This window comes from Podarcis melisellensis (assembly GCF_964234715.1).
Source record: "Podarcis melisellensis genome assembly, chromosome: 2".
NCBI classification, from domain to species: domain Eukaryota; kingdom Metazoa; phylum Chordata; class Lepidosauria; order Squamata; family Lacertidae; genus Podarcis; species Podarcis melisellensis.
This window is the reverse complement of record NC_138529.1, coordinates 100,551,826-100,575,478: the sequence shown is the minus strand read 5'-3', so window position 1 is coordinate 100,575,478 and position 23,653 is coordinate 100,551,826. Positions and strand designations below refer to the sequence as shown.

The 23,653-nt window shown below is 43.5% G+C and overlaps 1 protein-coding gene and 1 long non-coding RNA gene across 4 annotated transcripts in view; one reads left to right on the top strand and one right to left on the bottom strand.

Annotated features, from left to right (window-relative positions):
• The window catches only part of PTPRG (protein tyrosine phosphatase receptor type G), a 521,921-nt gene that overhangs the window by 87,533 nt on the left and 410,735 nt on the right, over positions 1–23,653 (top strand). The window lies entirely within an intron of this gene.
• LOC309365317 lies at positions 20,273–23,131 on the bottom strand. Its single transcript, XR_014166003.1, has 2 exons — positions 22,247–23,131; positions 20,273–20,522 (listed from the first exon to the last, which is right to left on the bottom strand). It is a non-coding gene; the product is annotated as an uncharacterized lncRNA (long non-coding RNA).

Below are 23,653 nucleotides of genomic sequence, written 5' to 3'. Positions count from 1 at the left end.
GGGGAACCGGGTTCGCTTCCCCGCTCCTCCACATGCAGCTGCTGGGTGACCTTGGGCCAGTCACACTTCTCTGAAGTCTCTCAGCCCCACTCACCTCACAGAGTGTTTGTTGTGGGGGAGGAAGGGAAAGGAGAATGTTAGCCGCTTTGAGACTCCTGAAGGGGAGTGAAAGGCGGGATATCAAATCCAAACTCCTCCCCTCCTCCTCCTCCTCCTCCTCCTCCTCCTCCTCCTCCTTCTTCTTCTTCTTCTTCTTCTTCTTCTTCTTCTTCTTCTTCTTCTTCTTCTTCTATGGAAGCTGCGCTGCTCCCAGTTCAAAATGTTGAGCTCTACTGGTGGTGTAAATGGGCAGGTGGAATCTGATAATTCTTTCAGCTGAGCTTAGTCACATGTGGCAGCCTCTATCCATCATACATCCAGATTTTCATCTCAGTGATGCCTGTGACAGTGGCTCCCCTGGGGCAGTATCTCCCAGGTTGCTTTCCAAAGATTTTTTAAAAAATGCCACACGTGTCTTTCATGGTAAACACCTGTCTTATTCTCTCCCTCCTGCCCCATTTTACCTTATGCCTTTTCTGCAAGGGTCAGTGATTTGTGTGCACTCACAGCCGTCTTTGAATATTGTTTTAAAAGGGCGACATTTGCGCCGCTCACCTTTCTAGGTGACTCCTCAATTTGTTGTAGCGCATCTGTTCCAGTCTCCATGTGGCTCATACTCTTCACTTTGTTAACAGAGGTTGGAATCTAGGCACTTACAGTATACCGCAGCTTGGCTAATAAAAGCCCTTTTCTGGTTGTCATTAGCTAGGGTGCTTGAAGAACAGCAGGATTCAATAGCCTTTGCACAAAACTCTCCTAGTAGCATCTTGCAAGGAATTACGTACAAAATGGAAATGATTGGAAGCCCAAGCTGAACTGAAACATCTCTGTTCACATTTTCTTCAAGGCATTTGCAGCCTTGGAAGGCAACTTCTTAAGTCCTGACTATATTAGAAGTAGATTTGCTTGTAAGTGTCTTTAAGCCCCATAAGGCTTTGGCCACTGCCATCTGGTCATTTCTGAATTTGTGATATGTAACAACATTAAACTAGCTAGAAATTCTGTGTACTTAACACCAGTGTCAAAGCATTAACATCTGTTTGCCACCTGGTTTAAATAAATTTGCAGCTGTGAACCACCAGCACTTTAATTGAAAGTAGGCAGTAATATGTGCCTCTGTATTCTGATGAAGTGTAGTGGATGTTGCTTCTGGGAAACAAATCCTGTATATTAGCAAGTTGGTATGTCTGTGTGTGGACATCCTGTATGCCTAACAGGGCTGGGTGAGTGAGGAGGAGGTGGATAGGATGCAAAGAGTGTTTCTTCCATGATGGAGATACTCTACCCTTGAATTTCTAAAAACAAATGTGTGCCAGCAGCTACATGCAGAATGCTGCCGAGGAGATCTGCAATAGGAAATTGCGAACCTCTGATCACCTGGGACTTGGCTGAAGACAACCAAATGGCTTGCCACTTACTTTCCCTCATCACAGCTCATGGATAGGGGAAAATTCAGGCCTGGGGGCCTCAAGCAGCCCTTAAGGCCTCACTTGTGGCCCTTGGTACTTTCCCTAGCCAACACCTCCTCTCCCCAGGCCACACCCCAAACTAGCCTTCTTTTCACTCCAAGCATTTTTGCTTGGGCAGGATGTGCCTTTGGAACTCTGATAATGCCTGCTGCTTGCCTGAATGCAAGTTTGAGAGGTTGCATGCAATTGTGTATAGAAACTATTTCGCTGTACAAAGGTATGCTTTATATTCATTGCTCCCACTTCTGTCCCAAGCCCTGTCCACCCCTGGCATCTAGCCCTTGCAAGGTTGCCTGGAAAGGAATGTGGCCCCTGTTTTAGCTCAATCACTCCCTCTTACAGTTTGTGGGAAAGGGTGGTTGGCCTCCGAGGATGCCTCTTGTTGTTTAGTTGTTTAGTCGTCTCCGACTCTTCATCACCCCCTGGACCAGAGCACGCCAGGCACTCCTTCCTGTCTTCCACTGCCTCCTGCAGTTTGGTCAAACTCATGCTGGTAGCTTCGAGAACACTGTCCAACCATCTCGTCTTCTGTCGTCTCCTTCTCCTTGTGCCCTCCATCTTTCCCAACATCAGGGTCTTTTCCAGGGAGTCTTCTCTTCTCATAAGGTGACCAAAGTATTGGAGCCTCAGCTTCACGATCTGTCCTTCCAGTGAGCACTCAGGACTGAGGATGCCTAATACCCCTTTATTCACCTGTGAAATTTTCACAGGTCCACCCCCCTGACTGTTAAACACGAGTGTATAGCAAAGTATGTATTACTCACCTTGATTAAGAATAATTAAACATAATTAAATATAGAAAACCACTAGCTTGTGTCGGTGATAAACAGAGGAAATGTTGCTGGGGGCAATTTGAAAGGAGCCCATCTGTTTAGGTACCATTTTCTCGCAACGCAGCAAATGCTGTCCAATCTTAACATTGGGACACGGAATGCTTGTCAGGGGAGCTATTTGCATTGTCACAGATGGATTATTAGTATTTATTCCCTGCTGTCCCAATAGAAGACCTCATGTGGATTATGGAAAGCTGGCCAGAGACAACTCTGCGTTTGCCATCTCTGTTGTGGCTCCAGTTTTGCTCTTCGGTGTCCAATAAATGTCCAAACAATCTGGGAGCTGTAATACAGTAGCCTGAGGCAAAGGATGCCATTTCAGGATATGCAGATGGCTAAAAATGTTCAGTTCCATGCTGTTGAATTGGTGGATGGCTATTCCACTGCTACCCCATAGGCTCCAAAATTGTTCACATATTAGCTGTTACTTAATATAAGAGTTTTGCTGCATTTTTTAAAAATCTGCTCTACAGGTCTAGATTCTTAGCTTTGAGAGCCAATAGGGAAGCTTCTTGTAAATATGTAGGCTTAATGTTTCTTTCACAATTTCCAGAGAGGAAATTTAGTCTCTGCAGCTAAAACAACTAAGCATTTTTTGGCGTTTTGAAGAGAAGCAAAGTTATTAACAGCATAAGCTTTTGTGGACTACAGTCTACTATATCAGATGTGTGAACTGTTATCGTGAGTTACAAATATATGCACACACAATTGGGGTGTATGTGTTTGTAAATAGTGATGTCGGAAGGGAAGGAACTGCAAAAAGCATGGTGGTTTGCATTTGCTTAGAAGTTTTATTTTATTTTCTGTATCTGGGCGACTTTCTTCATGAGATTGATAGATGTCCACTCCAAATAGCTATATCTTGTGGCTTACATAACATCAGTTTCCAGTGCGGTAGCTACATTTTGCCACAAAAATGATTGTGTCTTAGGCCACCCATTAACAGTAAAAAAATTATAGCACGTTGGCTTTATCATAAATTTGTTATCCTCTTAGGTGCAATAAGACTCTTGTTGTTTCTTTCACAGTTAACCTGTTGCTAGACTGATACAAAAGCACTGGAAAAAAATGATTTTGTAAATGTGTCCCTCAGCCCAGTACAGTATAGGAAAAAACAGAGTAAAATGAGGGTCTCTGAAAATGGATCTTTTGGATGGTTTCTTAAGAGGTTCAAAGGCATCTCTTGCCCTCCATTTTTTTTTAATCTTAAAGAGATTGTATTGATTTTATGCTTTTGTTGTGCTTCTGTGAACTTAAGCCATGGTTTGGTTTAGCATTATGTCCAAACTTGGGCTTGTACTGCAGCCAAGGTTTGTTCTATGGCTTATTGCTTGTGGTTTGTCTGAGAAAGTTTAACCATTAAAAACTCACTTTATTGATCCAGAACAAACCCTTAGCATCCCAGCAAATCTGTCTGTGATACAAGTGCCCCCTACTCTGCCTTCCCTGAGTTGCTGTGCTAGTGCAGATTTCACTGCACCCAGGTTTAATTCTAGAAAAAAGCATGACTTCAGATCAATCTGCAAATGTAAAATCTGATGAAACAAAGGAATAAATAAAAAAATTTAAAAATTGTCCAGTAGCTCCTTAGAGACCAACTAAGTTTGTTCTGGGTATAAGCTTTCATATGCATGCACACATCTTCAGATTCACACACAAAAGCTTATACTGTACCCAGAACAAACTTAGTTGGTCTCTAAGGTGCTACTGGACAATTTTTTTTTTAATTTTTTTTTTTATTTCGTCTGTGTCAGACCAACACGGCTACCTACCTGAATCTAGAATCCAATTTAGAATCCTTTTAAAGGGGTTAGGTAGCGAGCTAAGAGCTATTGTATTTTATTGTCTTGTATCCGTTGTGTCCTGAGGTTTTATGGTTATGTGTGAGCTTCTCCAATTGAAGGTAATGATAAATTGGGAGTAGCAACCTGTGCATTGCCTTGCAAAGAGAAATAAAAATGAATATATTTGTTGCTGCAAGATGACATTTCTCCTAACTCAACAGTCTCCTCCTCCTCCAGCTTACATTTTATATATGGCTAAGCTGAACACAAAATTTGCTGAGGAGCAGTTGTTTCTTTTAGGAATAAACTTGATTTTCCAATGTGTGGATACTAACATGATCAACTGTCCTCATGGCAGAAGCACGACGACTCATTGGCAGATAATTTGATATATGGCAGAAGTTTGAAAACTATGGTTATACAGTACATGCATGGCTTACAGTTTGGGCCTCTGGTTAAATCTAAAAATGTTGCCCCATCTGCAATCTGCATTTAAAGCACTATGATATCACTTTAAACAGCCATATAGCACCCTCAGAAGAATGCTGGGTACTGTGGTTTATGGGAGCTGAAAGTTGGTAGGAGTTGCTCTATTCCTCTCACAGAACTACAGTTCCCAGAGTTCCTTGTTGTAGTGGAATGATTGTTAAAACCATTCTAGGAATTGGCTAGTGACTTGGGGAGGGGCTGGAATGTGGACAGAGTCCCAAGGGCCATGTTGAGAGACCTGGAGGGGCCAATTTCAGGCCCTGGGGCCTCAGGTTTCCTATACCTACTCTACAGTGCTAGGCCTTGTGTAATTTCTTGCTGCTTACAGTTTGCTTTGGAAAATTCTGTGCATTGGGCACGTAGAAATGGGAAGGCCATAGTTTAAAGTCCTTGTTCTGTTTTGAGCAAGACAAAGTCTTAGTTGTGTGCCTGAAGTTCATCTGGGAGGATTAATCTTTGGAGGGAGTTCCACAGACATGGGACCCGTGCACTGAATTTATGGCCTCCTTGCCATTACGAGCTGAGGGACGCAGGTGGCTCTGTGGGTTAAACCACAGAGCCTAGGGCTTGCCGATCAGAAGGTTGGCGGTTCGAATCCCCGAGACGGGGTGAGCTCCCATTGCTCAGTCCCTGCTCCTGCCAACCTAGCAGTTCAAAAGCACATCAAAGTGCAAGTAGATAGGTACCGCTCCGGCAGGAAGGTAAACGGCGTTTCCGTGCGCTGCTCTGGTTTGCCGGAAGCGGCTTAGCCATGCTGGCCACATGACCCAGAAGCTGTACGCTGGCTCCCTCAGCCAATAAAGCGAGATGAGCGCCGCAACCCCAGAGTCGGTCATGACTGGACCTAATGGTCAGGGGTCCCTTTACCATCATTACGAGACATGCATCTGAGCCTTGGGGAACCCCCAACAGAGATGCCTCCCCAATATCTCAGTGATTGGACAGAGATATAAGGGACCAGGCAGTCCTTAATATGTGGTTACCTTGCAAACTGCTGTTCCAGAAGGATGGCTCAAGTCATCTGCTGCTAAAGTTGGTTCTGCCTGTTGTAATTCATAAGCATTTCTGGTATGATTATTTTTATAAGACCGCTCAGTGTGTGTGTGTGTGTGTGTGTGTGTGTGTGTGTGTCATAATTGATGGATTATCTCCTGTGAAGCTACAGTTGTTAACTTTCTAAGCAAAATTATTTGTAACCAGGAATTGTCATCTAGGACGTATGCGGGAGGATCCTGCACTGTCTTAATGGCACAAACAAGCTTGAAATGGAACTCTACAGGAAAACTACAGGGACAGTAGATTGCATTCTTAGGTTTATCTAAAGTAGTGTGTGTGGAGTTGTTTTTTTTGTGTGTTTGCGTTCTTAAATTGCTAAGAGAAGTTGATTTTATTTGCTAGGCAAAACATTTTTTTAAAAAATGTAATAAAATTTGGAAGCATTATCGTACAGACTAGTAAAATGCGCATGGTTTGATGCTGCAGGCTAAACAGTCACAGATGTTTCTAAGGCAGGCCAAATTCCATTATCAGTCCTTGCGCTTCCCACAAACCCATGAAGGTCTGTGCTCAATTAGGGCAGCCACCACTCTAGCTTTCACAGAGTTCAATTTCCCAACAGTCGGTCGTTAGCCATTGGCTAATCGCTGACCTGTGCGAACATCTTTGGTGACATTGGAAGGTCAACGCGACGTGAGTTTGCCAGCACTGGTGAAAGAACTGAGCGTTTAACCCTATGCTGTCTCTCTTCCCACCCAAATCAGGAGGAGCTGCGTTATTTGTGTTAGCAGACATAAATTAAAAAACAAAATCAAGCAACTGACCTTTATTTTTCGACTTTCAGCAACAAGTTCATAGTATGTTTGGTGTTCTTCTACTCAGGGCTGACTGTGTGCCTTTAAGGTGGAGCTCTTAAAGGTGCCCCAGGACGATAGAAGCTAGCGAAAATAACTGCAGACAAAAATATATATGTGCCGAACTGTGAACAGATAGTGAGTAGAAAAAGTGCAAGTGTCATTGTCATAAGGCAGCTGCAGTTGGGGCCAAGCCTTTCCCACAGTCTCTGGTGATTCCAGTTTTGTGGGGAAGGAGGGAAAGGGCTGGTCTTTCCCTCTCCTAACATGTCCTGCAGCTACCTGGGCACTTGGAGCCATAAAACTCAATAGAAAAGACTGACAATAAAGACTACAGTGGTACCTTGGTTCTTGAACTCAATCCGTTCCAGGAGTCCATTCGACTCCCAAAACAGTTTGAAAACCAAGGCGTGGCTAATAATAAAAATAAAAAATTTATTTGTACCCTGCCCGCTGGAGCCGGGCTCAGGGCAGCTAACATCATGAAACTAGGACAGTATACAAAGAACATAAGAACATAAAAGCATAAAAACAGGTAATCAATTAGTTAAAATACATCTTAAAATTAGTTCAGAGCAAATTAAAATCTGGACAGATGGCAGTCCATGCGTAAATTTGAAAGTGGTTAATATTCTCCAGGGCCAACTGTTACCACTGGTCTTATAAAGGACCTTTGAGTGGACTGGGAAGCCTCTTCAATGCTTGTTCTTATACAGAAAGAAAAGAATCAGACTGAACCCCGACCAAAGGCCTGGCGGAACAGCTCCGTCTTGCAGGCCCTGCGGAAAGATGTCAAATCCCGCAGGGCCCTAGTGTCTTGTGGAAGAGTGTTCCACCAGGCTGGTGCCACGGCCGAAAAGGCCCTGGCTCTGGTCGAGGCCAGTCTAATCTCCCTGGGGCTATGTTCAGCTTCCAAGAAATGTTGCAAACTATCTATCAATCATCCATCTATCTATCTATCATCTATCTATCATCTATCTATCTATCTATCTATCTATCTATCTATCTATCTATCTATCTGGCATTGTCTTGTCACATTACTCCATAGTCCCATCTTGAGCTTCTTTCTTTGTTATGCCAGACTGTTGCACAGAAAAAGAAAATATTTGGAACTTGCTATTTTATATAGAAATGTTGTGTGGTTATGTTAACAGATTGGTGCCTTCCTGTGCAAGGCCAAATATACAAATGCTAAATAAAATTCATTGTGCGAGTTTTGTGCAACAAACCCATGGTTCTCACTCAGATAGCATTTCAAAAGTTTGATGTCTTTAATTTAGGGCCAGGCACTGCTATGTTCATGGGAGGGGGCAAGAATTTGGTGGGGCGTTTTTTAACCAACAAACTAACTAGGGCCTATCTGGGCAGCTGTATTGGGGTGGAAAGTATGCATAATATTTGTGGGTGAATGAACACTTTTTTGGGGGGGGGAGCTTTTGCCAGTTGAATGCAATGGAGCTATTGGCTAAGTTTAATCTGCCACTTTAATTTTGGGGGTTTTTTTGTGGACAGATGGCTCATCACTGTATTAATCCTACTTTCTTTTCAGCATAATAGGATATTGTTGTTACTAAATAATGGGCTAATTGTTTTGGCCTAGTAGTAAAATGAATATCCTGCAATTGCAGTATGCTAATTAAATTGAGATTATTATTGAAATAATGGCATATTATTATTTTACTATAGGCATTTTATTGCCTTTTGAATATTAAACTGTATTCCATTTGCTGCTGTGGCTTTGCAGCAGCAATGGAGTAACCTCTACTGTTAAATTATCGACATTCTAAGGCTTAATTGGGTGGACGTGGGAGATAATTTCCCCGTACAAGATCTTTGCTTTGTGATTTATTAGAAATAGCCTTTAGGTGTAGAATTTTTATTTAGTAAGTTCCCCTCACTCCTCCCCTATCTTCTCAAGAGAGTTCCAAGAAGATCACTAGGAGCTTACTTTGGCTTAATTAGGAGGGAATTTCTTTTAGTTACGAAATTTATATTGGTGCCCTCAAGCATCCTGTCTTTCTCACTCTTGCTTGCTTCATCTGAGGTTCTGAAAGGCCAGTATTCATTCCCTTCTCTTCAAATGAGCTGAAAACACTCTGTAGGGTATGGTGGCTCAATATCATTAGCAAACTATTTTGGTATTGATTTCTTTTGCTTTAGTATTTTATCCGTTTGCAATCATTAGAAATCCCCTTAGAAACAAAACAGCAAAACAGAACCTGAAATAACCTCGCAACAGTAGCAGCATAGGAAACTACCTTGCACTGGGTCAAAGCATGGGGCGACCTATTGCTTACAGTGAATGGTAGAAGCTCTCCAGAGTTTGAGACAGGAGCTCTCTCCAGCTCTTAACAGGAGACTTGAGGGATTGGACCAAGACCCAGGACTCTACCACTGAGCCTTCTCCAAACAGTGCTCTGGTTCACAAAAGAGAAGTGATCAAGATGGCTTCCTCTTCCCACTCAAAATGGGCTATCTGTGTGACATCACATAGCCAATCAGATTATGTGGCATTACAGAGCCAGGTCAGAATGAGGGACATGCTTTGTCCGCACTCTGCATGGGCAACAAGGTGGCTGCCAATACTTTCACCCTGTTTAAAGCTGTCCTGAAAAACCACTGCTTTTTCCCTTTCAGGTGTGTGTGTGAAAGTGTTTGTGAAAAGCACCTATCTCTGCTTTGGCTCAGCCCTAATAGTGTCAGTTGTTTTTGTACTAATTCATTGATCATGTTTTCCTGAAAAATCCATTTATATTGTCAGGCATGCTAGATATTAGAATCTTGAAATCTGGTCGCATTCCTACAGCCATTTAGGAATGGGGGGCGCTAGACATGGTAATGTTGGGCTTTCTGTATGGCAATGATCTACTATAGGCAACTATTTCTTTAGAGGGTTTGATCTGTCATACAAGATATTTAAGCACTCAGTGCAATTAGTTCAAATCTCCTTTTCCTTATAGCGGGAGTGCTGTCTGTGGACCAGTGTCCAGGACCAGTCCTCTCTTTGTGATGAACACCTACCCCTGAACTGTTTCTTGAAAATTGTTGCAGTAGCTCTAGGATAGTATCGTGACAATTTATGGATGGCACATGTGTGCCAATATTCAGCACCATTTGCAGCAAGGACTGAACCCATCCCTTTGCTATCCCTTGTCCTGTGAAATAAGGAGACCCAAGGGATTGGACCCCAGCCAGCATGGCCAATGGTCAAGGTGATGGGAGATGTAGTCCAACAACATCTAGTTAGGAACGGCTGATGAGCTAGGCGAACCAATGGTCTGAAGGTTGCTTCCCATGTTCCTGCACCTCACCATCTGAAAGAATCTCTCTTAGCTTTAATGCTAATTTCAGAGGAGGTGCACTGTCTACAGGTAGGCACACAACATGACCAGGAGGCAAACTGTGAAGAACATGAGGGCAAGCATAACATGAAACAAGAAATATTTTTCATCATCTTCCCCATTTGTGGGGCAGAATGCAAATTAAAATAGAAAAGATGGAGGAAGGAATCCACAAAAGGTTTTTTTATGTTGCTTTTGGGTATAAGGCTCAGTCAAAGCCCCTGCAAAATATTGTGCTGGGAATTGCCGGTGTTCTAATGTTTTCACCATATGGTCTCCTTTTTACCCTGGCACTTCCCCTCCCCAACTCCCCTCTCCGCCAACAGCAAGCTGTTATCTGTCCCTGGAGAGTGATGAACCCCCTGGTTCCAGCAAACAGAGAGTAATTTCACACCTGGTCACTTAAACCTTATCTCCTCTGGTTGTGCTGTGTATGATAGATACTCTCCCAAGGGAACAAACTGTTCTTTTGCATACCTTGTATATACAGTACTGGTTGCATAACACTTCACTTGGCACAATGTTATTTAAGGGAAGTACAGAGCAGAGGCTGTTATTGACTTGACCACAGGATTGAGAATTAACCTTGCTTAGGTCAAGTGCCATTTTGCTTCCCTGGTGCATTTCAACTATTTTAAAAATCAGTTTCTAATCAAACCGCTCTTGTCCAATGCAAACCAGGCTGGTGCTAGGTAAACAGTCGGAGTGAGCCACAGGTGTTACCTTGGTCGCCTTTGGAGAAGATTGAACTGTCAGGAGCTTTCACTGCATCTCGTCGCAGGAAAGCAGGGTTTCTTTTACTGAGGACCAAAAGAGAAGCTGAATTCATGGTTGCAGCGTTGAAGTGGAATTGGCTTTATTCAGCTTATTTGCAAAATATAGACGGGAAGGTTAAAAATAACATGCACAAATAATTGAGCTACTACTTCCCATTCCAGTCTGAGGCTGAGACATAGCTCTGTGTGCAGAATGCTTGGGCAACAGAAAGTATAAAATCTGCTCAATAGCTAGAAAGCTAAAAACAGATAGAGGGAGAAGGAAGGAAGCAGTGCTTGGCATTGCACGCTTCTGCTGAGAAGTCTCCTCCTGCAGTTATGCCTGAAAAATAAAATAAAAGAAATGGTGAAAATGTCCGTTTTTACTTGTATTTATATAATTCAGTCGCTGCGTGATCCTATGCATGTCTTGTCAGAAGTAAGAATCTCTCAGTTCAGCGGGGCTTACTCCCTAGAAAATGGATATAGGATTGCAGCCTTATACTCCTCCTTTTATCGTTGAAACCCCTCCAAAGGCAGCGAATGAGTTAGGAGACAACAACACTGATTTATTTCAAGAAATCCTGCTTTTTGAAACGGAATGGTGTTTTACAAGAACCATGCTGATGGCTTTGACGTTTAAAGCTGCTTTCTCTTTGCCGTATTGGGGGGCGGGGGGAAACCTGAGTTGGTTTTCTGGAGGATCTTTTTATTATTATTAGAAAAATATAGTGCTGTATGTAGGGAGTGAATAGAACCTATTTATAGTAGGCATGCTAGATGCAGAGTGGTAAAGGAATAGTGTTACATCTCACAATGAAACGGGAAGAACAACTGCAGAAGCCGAAATTGTAATGCCTGAAAAGAAAGGGGTTTGGGGAAGGAAAATTTGGGGGTTCTGCTAAGCTTTGCCCAGCTTTTAAAAAGTCTAGTATACATAATGCACATTGCAATGGCCACCCATGCCTGAAGTCCCAGAAACTGCCTGTTTGGAACAGCCAGGTCCCTTTTGCCAGCTGAGTAGGCCATGCCAGTCTTCAGAGCAAGTTATATAATGGAGACATTCCAAGGGTAACAGAGTACATTTGGGGTGCTTTTTTTCACTCAGGTGTGGGTGTGTATTGTGCAAAGTCCTGCTATAATTAAAACTCCAGCCCCAATCGCCTTTCGAAAAGAGAAGCCCACTATTGTCGACAGACTTGCTTGGCAGTGTTCCTGGCCAGGGGCTTTGCTGTGTGCAAAACCCCCGTTTATGTACAGCTATTTAACTGAACAGCAGCTCTGTGTTGGGCAAGAGTGAATGAGGCCTGAGGAGAGCCTGGCTGCTTTATTTAAGAAAGATGTGACTTGCACATCAAGCACGGAGGTTGTTGTGTGGGGGGCACGCAGTTCGTTAGCGCTATTTTGCAAAGTGAATTAAATGTTTGTAGCAACAACCAGATTAATAGCATTGGGGGGCGGAACCCTTCTCTTTCGCTTTCCTGCAGAATAAAAGCTGCAAAAGGCTGGAGGAATGTTGCACCCTGCCAAGGAAACGAGCCAGCCTTCCCCAAACTACTGCCCTCAGGGTGATGTTGGGCTCCAAGATGTTGTTGGATTCCTTCCACTCCCAGTTAGCACTGCCATTGGGTAGGGATGACAGGAGTTGTGGCCAGAAACATCTGGAGGTTGCCTGACCTAAACTTTGTGTCTCCCTCTTTCTTTCCCCCCTGCCCTGCCTCCTGACACTTTGGGAAAGGAGGAGGGGAATGTTGTGTGTGTGTTTGTGGAAATTATGTAGGAAGCCACTGGAGGGCCACAGGTTCCCCAGCCCAGCACTAGATCCCCTTATACCTTTACCCGTCTGGCTGAAAATGTACATGAATGAAGCAAGATGTGGTTTACTTGGTAAAATTAAAGAGAATGAATTTGAATTTTCACCCCGTGATTTAAAGTGGTAGATTTACAAGATCAGAGCATATAAATGAGAGAGTGCATAGAACATACCTTCCAACATTTATCCAATGAAAATAGGGATGTCCCATTCCATAATGATATTTTTATTATTTACACCCCACACATCTTACTGGGTTGCCCCAGCCACATTTGTCCTGTGCTTCATGCAGCTTCTAACAACTCTTACAGTTCCCAGGATTCTTGAGGGGGCAGGAGGACCATGTTCTTGAAGTGTGTGATGTGTATTCAGCCTGGTTTCATTGATTTCTTTGCATTTCTCAGAATTCATCAAAAGCATCATAATAGAATTCAGGACGATCTTTACCTCTCTCTCTTCCCTGACCCCAGAGGTTCCAAAGTTGTTGTTCCGTTCAAACTCTTTCTGCACACCCATCTGACACTCGCTGTAATTTCTTTTTTCCTAGCGTTAAAAGCTTCCTAAGTAGCAATTTTCCATTTTATATCTACGCTGATGATTATTCCTCCCCAGACACGTAGCCTTGCATTTCTCTGTATTATACAAACTCACTCACATTTGCCCGATTCTCTGAGTGTGCCAAATGGTTATACATTTCTGATGCCTTCTATGCCTCCCCGGAGCCCACTATACCTCTTGATTTTGGCATCTTCCGCAGTTTTTAACGAACACGAAACAAATACTGGCCTCAATACCATGGTTGAACGTATAGAAAGAAACAGCCCACGTCTTCCCGACAGATGGCAGTGGGCATCTAATAATGGTCACCTTTCCACAAATTCTGTCGCTGACTGTCACACAGTATATATATCTAACGTCAAAGCAGTTACTGTTGTTGCCTTTGCTCAGTGAGTTCTTCCAAGGCCGTTTTTTGTTTTGTCCTTTATGTCCCAACTGCCAGAGGCAACATATCAAGCAGAATTAGCTTCAAGCCAGTTTCCATTGTCTGCCACAAAGACTGTTGTTGAGTAAGGACACTCCCAACTGTGTGTGACTTTCTGGTGGAGAGTTCCTTGAGTTCCCTTGGTTCTCGCCAAGGTTTTTACATAATGGAGTGTCAGCTAGATAGTGATGCTACGTGCTTGTTTCATTAGGAGTGTAGGAATCTGCCTTATACCAAGTTAGACTGTGTTGGTTCACCTAGCTCAGTATTGTCTCTACATCGCATGGCAGTTCTGGGGGTAAGTTGCAGTCATTTTGCTACCAAAGAGTAGACCGTGACACATACTTGGCCGCATAGTGATTGAAATGCCTTTAGGATAGATTTGAGGTGAGTCATGACTGGTCCTGCTCTTATCTTGCACTCTTTTGCTTGACAACACAGTTAACATCTGTCAAAGATGGCTTTTCTGCAGTACCAAATTCGTCCTGCTGCTGCTACTCATATTAACACAGAGAGTTTTGTTGACGCATACACTGGTTGTGTCTGTGTTGGATTTGAAATGGTCTTTTCTATATGGAGCTGTGTTTAATAGTTGCTGTTGCTGGTGTTTTTACTGCCATATAGATTCAAGATAATATGATGGAATCAAATAAATGCATAAATCAAATACAATGCACCAAGTCCAGTACTATGCCTGTGATTGTCGCTTGTCATGGCACTAGCACAGGGGTTGGCAAGGTTTACCGGACATGGGCCGGATCACTCCCGTGGGATCTTCCGTGGGCTGGACCGGCGCAGCGAGATGCAAGAAATCACGTCTGCACATGCCCAGATGTGATTTCCGGCATCTGGGCATGCTCAGAAGCGATTTCAGGAGCCACGGAAGAAAGTCCATGCCTCGTGCTGCGCTGGTTTAGCTCAGCATGCAGGGACTCGCTGAGCAGGAAGCTCGGTTCAGGGCCAGCTCATGGCTTGGTTAAACGGCCTTGGTGGGCCGCTGGTTGGGGACCCCTGCACTAGCGCATAGCCTCTGGCTTTCCTTTCACCGACTGTCATCTGCTGTCTGAGGCCTCAGACTGGATTCTTTCCCAGTCACAGAAATGCCTTGTCCAGAGGAGTGGAGCTGTAGCAGTAGCCTCTGGGCAGTGGCATCGCTGCCACTTACTTGGAGGGGGAGAAACAGTGGCAAATCAATGGCAAATTTGGGGTTGTGTGGTGGGTGGGCTCTGCTGGTGCACCTGTATACCCCCACCTGCCACTCTGTCTCCTGGTAAGTGGCAGTGAGCTGCTGCTGCCCAGTCTTTTCCAGATTAGGCAGGATTTGAACCTGGGACCTTTTGCATGCATAGTATGTAACTGTTACTGAGCTTCAGCCAATCAAACAAACCTCATGAAATTGAATTTGTATGTATCTAAATGCACTCGTGCAGCGAATCGGTGGTGGATTTATTTTTTACATGGGTGGTGGTAGCCCCAAAATACTCCAGTAAGATTGTGTTGGGAGAACTAAAGTGAATTCCCTAGGTCTTATTTACTCTTAATGGTGCAAATGAAAGGGCAAAGAAAGTATGTTAAGGGTTAATTAGCAGGCAGTAAGAGATTTTGCAAATTGCAAGTCTGCAGAGTGTCTCAAAAAACCGAAGCAAGCATAAAATAGTTGTTTGTTTAAGGAATCTGGAGTAAACAAGGGGCATTTTGTGAATCTCCTAATAGTGAAAGAATGGGCCCATTCTGGAGCCTGTAGTATTTATCACTCCATTGGTATCTCTGGAGCTAGTCCCAATTTATATTGTATAAGCAACTTCCCTCTTGACATTTACGATTGCAAAATATATAAGCTCTATTTTGCTTGCTTGTCGAATAGTTCGGCTACAGTCTTAGCACCACAGATAAGAGGAAGGTTTTTGGCTAAGCACGATAATGTGATGTCAGGTTAATTTCTCATATCTCTTGTACTGGATGAAACTAATGATGTGTCCTTCCAAGAAGACATACGCGCAGAGTCTCTGGAGCCATTTCTTTTTATAATGTCCTTTTTATAATGGTTCAGGTCATAACTTTTAAGTATTAATGTAAGTTTTAGTGATGTCTTAAATTCTATGAGAGGAAGAGGGGTAACTCTATCCAGGGAGCTCTGAACATCTGGAGAGCTGAGTGGGAGGGAGAAAGAACCGCTGGATCTCTCCCCAAAGACCCATGATCTCCTTGCAGTCTGGCTCTAGGAGGGGAGAGAGACCCTGTGCTTGTCTTGGGGTGGGGGCTTCACTACCCTCAACTTTTGTAAGGAAGCAGCTGCTGGAGGGACTGGAAGAGGGATTGTGGAGTGCAGCTTTGAAATTTGAGGATGCTGAATGTTGTCATTTGACCTTCTGGAGCCTTTCCCACTCTATAAGATAAAGGTAAAGGGACCCCTGACCATTAGGACCAGTCGTGACCGACTCTGGGGTTGCGGCGCTCATCTCGCTTTATTGGCCCAGGGAGCCGGCATACAGCTTCCGGGTCATGTGGCCAGCATAACTAAGCCACTTCTGGGGAACCAGAGCAGTGCACGGAAACGCCGTTTCCCATCCTAGTGTCCTCTTGTTCCTGTCTGTCGGCAGTGCTTGCTGAGGCTCATGGGAGTTGGAGTCCCATAACACCTGGAGTACATCAGGTTGGGGAAGACTTGCCTATTGATATGTGCTATGCTCAATTCTTCTTTTTTACGTGGGAGGGGTGTTATTGTTTTCTTTTCTTTTTGTTTTAACTATTTATTTTGTGCTTTTATCCTGTATTTTTATCTTGTGAGCCGTCCTGAGATCTTTGGATGAAGGGTGGTGTATAAATTTTAATAATAATAATAATTTAAATGAATTGTTAATCTGTCAAACTGTTCATGTTTTGCTGCAGTGACGTGATAGATTTCGTTACATAATGTCATTACATACTATTTTTGTAGACTTACTCTCTGTGGACTTCTTTGAGCGCAATTGCATTTGTAGAAAGTGCAATGCGTAAATATACTGACGGTGACTGAAGTTCCTGCCAGCATCACCACCATTACTGCTGCTGATGTAGCTCAGTTGGTAGAGCATGAGATTTATAATCCCAGGCTTGTGGGTTCAAGCTCCACGTTGGGTGAAAGATTCCTGCATTACAGGGGATTGGACTGGATGAGCCTTGGGGTTTCTTCCAACTCCATGGTTCTATGATTCTATGATTGCTTACTATTTGACACATGAAGGGGCCAGCCCTTTCTAATCCTATAAAAGTTTAGTTAAATAATTTAAGGCTGGTTTCAGTAGTGCTCATGGCTCCCAACCAAGCCTGTGATGCAGTATCTGTGAAATGGAAGTTTGTAGTAGAAGGTCGGTGGTTCGAATCCCTGCAACGGGGTGAGCTCCTGTTGCTCTGTCCCAGCTCCTGCCAACCTAGCAGTTTGAAAGCACACTAGTGCAAGTAGATAAATAGGTACTGCTGTGACAGGAAGGTAAACGGTGTTTCCATGCACTCTGGTTTTCATCACGGTGTTCCGTTCTGCCAGAAGCGGTTTAGTCATGCTGGCCACATGACCCGGAAAGCTGTCTGTGGACAAACGCCGGCTCCCTTGGCCTAAAGGGAGATGAGCGCTGCAACCCCAGAGTACCCTTGGACTGGACTTAACTGTCCAGGGGTCCTTTACCTTTACCTTTTGTAGTAGAGGGAGCCTGCTGAATTGGACAAACCATTCTCTACATAAGACAATGGCTTTAGCTCCCCAGCTAGGTACCCCCAATGGATGTTCCTCTTACATTTGTACAGCAGGCTGCATTCCAGCCCTGCAAACAGAAGGCATCATCACAGTTTGAGTCCACATTCCAGCCAGACAGAGGAACTCTGGGAAGGGCGCAGAGCAGAGCTGGTAAGGGGTTGGGGTCCGGGGCGTGTCTCAAGGGCCAGGCAGGAAGGTTCCTTACACCTGCTTTCCTGTGGCAGCATCCATACTTCCACCTTCCCTGGGTATGGAGCCTTAATATCCATAGAGCATAATGCGATGTTCCTTCATTTCAGAACATTGCCTTGATCGTAAGCGTCCCTGGGACCTCCTTTGTGAAATATTTATCTGGTATTCTAATTTGGGCACTTGCGTGGCTGAGAGGTACGCCGTGATCACTGAAAACATCCCCAGCCACCTCTCTTTCTATGTCCGCCCCCTCAGACGCAGAATCTCTTCATTACATGTGGAGAACTGTACAAGAAGAAGTGATGCTGTATTCCGGGGGTTTCTGTGTTTGTGTGCGTTATTAGCTTTGTAGATTAAGTGAAGTGAGAAGAAGCTCCATTTTTGCAGTGCACAGAAAAGCGTAAATTGAAGCCACAGCAAACCCCATTAAGGTCACATTATTTTCTCTTCAGAGGTTGACTAGCGGTACCATATGCCGCACCACCTAATTACAGCAGGGTGAACTGAGGACAGAGGCCATGCTACCAGTTGGCGCTTGAGAATTCCTTTGCTTGGGCGCATTTGTGAAACTTCTAAGGTTCTGTGTGTGGGAAGGTAGAGGGGGCGGGGGGGGGGCTGACCCTTTCAATACAGCCACTAATTTACTTACTTCGTCTGTTTGCTTCCACCCCCCATCTGCTGCCCCCCCCCTTGACTCTGCTTGGAATTGGAGGAGACGGAAAGCTCCCTGCACTTTACCTGCTGAGAAATAATTCTGTAGTGGCATTAGGCGGTTGCCAGGAAAAATTAATAATGGGTAACAGAAGATTCTCTTGCAGATGGCAATGTGAGATAACATATCACAGCAAGGTCATTAAGAAGTGATTTGATGCTTTTTCTCCCTCGAAAAGCCATATAAAGGGAGGCTTTTCCTTAACGCTTAGGATTTTATGTTGCAGTTTTGACTTTATTTCCAAAGGGGTGGAGGTGGTCAAAAGGCGACGGAGCTTCTTTAAAAATGTTCAGCTAAGCATGCAGAATGTTCAACTAAGCATGCAGAATGACTAATTTGGGGTATTTTAAATTGTGTCGAATTACGAGCAATACATATTTGGGCCTGTTTGATAAATATAGTAGTAGTAGTAATAATAGTAATAATATGAAAAGATGTCAGATGGGTATAAATACTTTCTGAACAGGATTCATATCAGTTTTCTTCAAGGTGAGTTATATTTAGAGGGCTAACTTTTTGGTCCAAGAGTTTAGATACCAACCTCTTCTCATTGTTGTTAGGCAGAAGGGATGATGAAACATGGTGGTGGAAGGTCAGAAACACGAAAGCCATAGTCACATTTGTAAATGCAGTATTTTAGCACTGAAATAAAGCAGGTGTGATCTTCCTTGTGGGGATTGTAGCTTCCCTGGAACATGTTAATATTGTTGTTTTACTAAATTGTTGTTACTAGTTATTGAATTTGTATCCTGCCCTTCTTCCTCAAGGAGGGCAAATCCACCTACTGTCTTACCCAGGGGTGCCATCTTGAATAAAATATTGGGTGGGAGGAGGTAAGCTCCGCCTCACATAATTGATCATAAGATCAATTCACATTGCGCACCATTTGAATGACAATGCCCATCAACTTTAGGGGAATCCAGACCCTTCAAATATTTTATTGGGGGGAGGCCAAAGGGACCTTGGCCTCTATGGTCTTGCTCTATCCAATGTCCTTCCCACTGCAATGGGTGATTATGGGTGACAAGATACATAATTATTTCACAGCCAGGAGACCATTCAAAAATGCAGATGGGCAGGTTTTATTTTTGAATCAGAACATAGTCGGGCTGGGGCATTCTTACATAGAACAATTAAGTAACCACATAAATTTGAACTAAGTTTCCTACCATCACATTTCCTACCATCACTTTTTTAGTCCTCTGTAGACAGTAATTCCTATTTTTTTTTATTAAAAAAACAAAGGTTGGGGCCTCTGTGTTACGTAAAGATCCAGACAGAGTGGTTTATACAGAGCTTGTCTGCAAGTGTCTGGTTTTTATGGCTGCTAAGCATCTAATTTCAAAAATAGTAAACATTGTATAAATTTCAAAATTCAGTTCAAACTCACAGGTAAAATAGGGAATATTGACCTAGGGAAATAGGTGTTAGCTAGTAAGCGCCGTCGCTCTGAACAAATCAACTATATACAGTAGTACCTCGGGCTAAGTAATTAATTCGTTGCAGAGGTCCGTTCTTAACCTGAAACTGTTCTTAACCTGAAGCACCACTTTAGCTAATGGCGACTCTGTTCTCATTCTGAAGCAAAGTTCTTAACCCGAGGTACTGTTTTTGGTTTAGCGGAGTCTGTAACCTGAAGCGTATGTAACCTGAAGCGTATGTAACCCGAGGTAACACTGTACTTAATAAGATAGTAACTTATTACAGCTGTTGAGGTAGTACTGGGGATACTTTGTTCCTTTGGACAAGCACTTGTGTTATTGGGCTGCCATGGCTGAGAATCTGTTTTATAAACAGCAGTAAGTTTCAGATGAGAGGGACACGGGTGGCGCTGTGGGTAAAACCTCAGCGCCTAGGACTTATCGATCGCATGGTCGGCGGTTCGAATCCCCATGGCGGGGAGAGCTCCCATTGTTCAGTCCCAGCTCCTGCCCACCTAGCAGTTCGAAAGCACCCTTAAGTGCAAGTAGATTAATAGGTACCGCTTTATAGCAGGAAGGTAAACGGCGTTTCTGTGCTGCGCTGGTGCCGGCTCGCCAGAGCAGCTTCGTCACGCTGGCCACGTGACCCGGAAGTGTCTGCGGACAGCGCTGGCTCCCGGCCTCTAGAGTGAGATGAACACACAACCCTAGAGTCTGTCAAGACTGGCCCGTACCTAAGTTTTAGGTAACCACAAGGTGGAGGTGTAAAAGACCTTGTTAATGGTTTGATAAATCTGGGAAATCTTGATAATGATTAGAATTTATTCACAAAATGACTCTTGGTCCCCCACATTCTGGGGAAAAAGGGGGTGTTTTCCAACTAAACAGTTTCTACTAGTGCAAACACTTTTGGAGTGTTCTTCCCTTCACGCTCCCTAAATATGTTCTGTGGGTTCCTTCAACACTCCGGAGCAGATTTAGCGGGGACGAGAGAAGAGGGAGAGGAAGTTCCTTTGCGCAGCCGACAGTGGAACTGTTTCGTTGGATGCCGCCTGCAACGAAAAATTATAAAATGCAGTAAAAAGAAAGCAGTGTGCAATCAGTTACAACAGAAAGCATGTAAATTCCATCTCTCTCTCTCTAGAATAAATGAGGTTTTGAATGTGTGTTTTAAACTGGGCTGACTTATGTGTTTGACCTTGGAAAACGGTACTCACTCAAACACCTCACAGCCCCTTCAATTTCTCTGTCAGAAACCTGCCAAAGGCTGTATTTTCCTTACATTGAAGGACATTTGAGAGAGATGCTTTCTAGGGAAGGCACTATTATGTAACTTACCAAGGTCCACATCCAGCCTTCTTGTTCTGGCCCTTGTTAACATGACAGCACAGTGCAGAGGGGACAGCTAAGACCTGCTAATGGGCTCCTGTCTATTCAGCAGGCAGTGGTTTGCCACACAACTTTGTACCTGTTTAGGTTTGTATAAGAATAGGAAGAGAAGCCTGCACACACCGTACTTTTCTGTCTATAAGACAACCCCATGTATAAGACACCCACTATTTTGGGGGACTCAAATTTAAGAAAATGGGGCGAGATGGCACAGAGTTGTTTAGCTTTTTTGCGGAGGATTACCCAGGGTTGTTGAGCTTTTTTGGGTGGGGATTGCCGAAAATCGCTCACCCATACACGTTGCTAAATCAACCTCCTGTCTGTCCCATCGCCAGCAGAAGATGCCAATCGCCCACACAACTGCTGGAGCATCAGCCAATCAACACCACCCATTGACGCAGCAACCAATAACATGCACCACAGCCACTGACAGCCTCAGTAGCAACCAATCAAACGTCCACCCTAGGCACTACCCATGTATAAGACGACTCCCACTTTTTAGCATGATTTTTACAGAAAAAAACATAGCCTTATACACAGAAAAGTACAGCTTGTACATGTGCTGGAAAAGGGTGGTTCCCTTCTAATGGTGTGTGAAGATTTTTATAGGTTTTTTTTAAAAAAACAGAAGACAGGAAACCCCAACAAACCCTAGGTTTTCTCAGTGTTATGTTTAGGGAGTAGCAGATTTAGGCTCTTTGTTAACTGCAATATGTAGACTGTCAGGCCTCTGCCTGCCTTGGGAAGTAGGAGCACTGAGAGGTGCCTCTTTTACACATGCCCTTGACCCTAATGTGTACTAACTGATTTGAATGTCGCGTTCTTAAATTGTTCTAACAAGCTCTAGATGATGGTCATTTAATATGATTGTTGGAGAGTCAAGAGCAAAGTTGCATTGAAAGAAAACAAACAGTGTTTTCTAACAAGCCCTTATGCTGGATTGAGATCCAGAAATCAGTTCCAGCGACTTACGAGGACCTGTAATTCTTAGCATGCCAACAGTGCAGGCTCAGTTTGGGCAGGAATTGACAGTCTTTGTTCAAAACTAGTTATTTTATGATATATAGATAGATAGATAGATAGATAGATAGATAGATAGATAGAGAAGGAATGGAGGTGCAGAGAATATGGAATTATTCTGTATCGAAATGGCAAGATAATCATCAAATAAATTACTCTTGAGTTGTTAGGATTCTTTAAAAACCCTTCCAATATTATTAGTTTTACAATTGAAACTTTATTGTGAAATTAAGCTGAATGTAGTGGAGCAGCCTTGGAAAAAATCCTTAGCACTGATGTAGCTTACACTGACTATTTCTTAAACATTCAGTTTTGGCTTCAAAATTCAGGAGGGAGAATCGCTCATGCAGAGAAATGCGTGTCTTACCAAGGCATCACCAGACTTCATTGAGCGCTGGCTTTCAATGCTTTCTCAAGCTCCTGGCTTTGATCCCAATTCTTGGTTTCTTACTTCTTCCAAAGTTAGAAAGCGGGCAAAATCAGCAGCTACGTTGAGCAAGTATATTGGTTATATTGAGCAGGGCCTTTCTGACATCTGGTTTTGAAGCTTCTCTTTTGAAATCGTTGGCTTTCCATTTTTGCCTTGAATTTGGGCTCCATGGATGTGAAACGCTGGATGAATTTTCTCTGCTTTTTTACAGCAGCTTGTAACATATGATTCACAAATGCATCCTCTACATAGTACCCCACATTTTGAGAACTAGGTTGTGGCTGGATAAGCCCTCCATAATCCCGCCAGCCATGCCCCTTTCCAAGCTCATTGGCTTGTTGTGAAAAAGGCCGTATCTGCTGGCAGTGCCAGTGTTTTGGCCAACTGCAGACGTCTGCATTATTGGACTGCTTAGCAGGATAAGACTGGCCTTGATGTTCTTGAAATGGAGTCTTGACATCAGTCCAAGGCTCCAAAGACAGTTCCGCCAGCTTTGAAGCCTCCTTTGGCACTTTTTGGTTCTCTAGACCATCATCTGTCACATCCTTTTGCTCAGTCTCTACTTCAAACACTGTTTGGAACAAACTGAACCAATTCCCAGGAAGGCCAGAAGAAACCTCAGTTGATCTGCCAAAAGAGATTTTCTTATGGCGGACCTGTTACATCATTGTTCAGTTATAGTTCTAAGAAGGATGACATCACAAGAGGCACAGTGTGCAGGCAGGTTGGTTGGCCAGTGAAATTGTCTTGATGTAGGGCAGCGAAGTCACAGGGAGCATTTCCTCAGCCTGAATAAAATTGAGACAAGTGCACCCTTCATATAAGCAGCTCAAAGCGTGGGCGATAAGTACAAATTCAGTTCTTAGACGCTACTTCTTCCTTTCCATTTATGTGAACAGGGTCTCTTGCCTCAAATGCTGGACTACTATCCTAAGTACAAATCAAAACAGGATTCCAACCTCCCCATCATTTTGAAGCATTCTAATCACCAGCAATCTAGCCCTTGTGATTTTTCTGTTCATGTCAGTGAGAGTCAAAACATTTCAATATAAAAAATAGGTAATGCCACCACGACGGATAAAATGCATTTTTTAAAAGCAAAAATGATTTTAATTAAAATGAGGTTTTAACATTTTCCTATTTCATCCATGCTCTTTAAAAATAGCCTGATTTAAAGAGAAACCTAAGTTTAAGTCTCTGCTCTCTTAAACTGAATCCTTCACCCCCAAACTCTGTGACTAAAATAAAAAAATGAGCCATGGAACAAAATGCCTTGTTTTTTGTGGTCCAGTATTTATGAATATATATAGTGGTGGCTCGCAAGACGAAATTAATTCGTTCCGC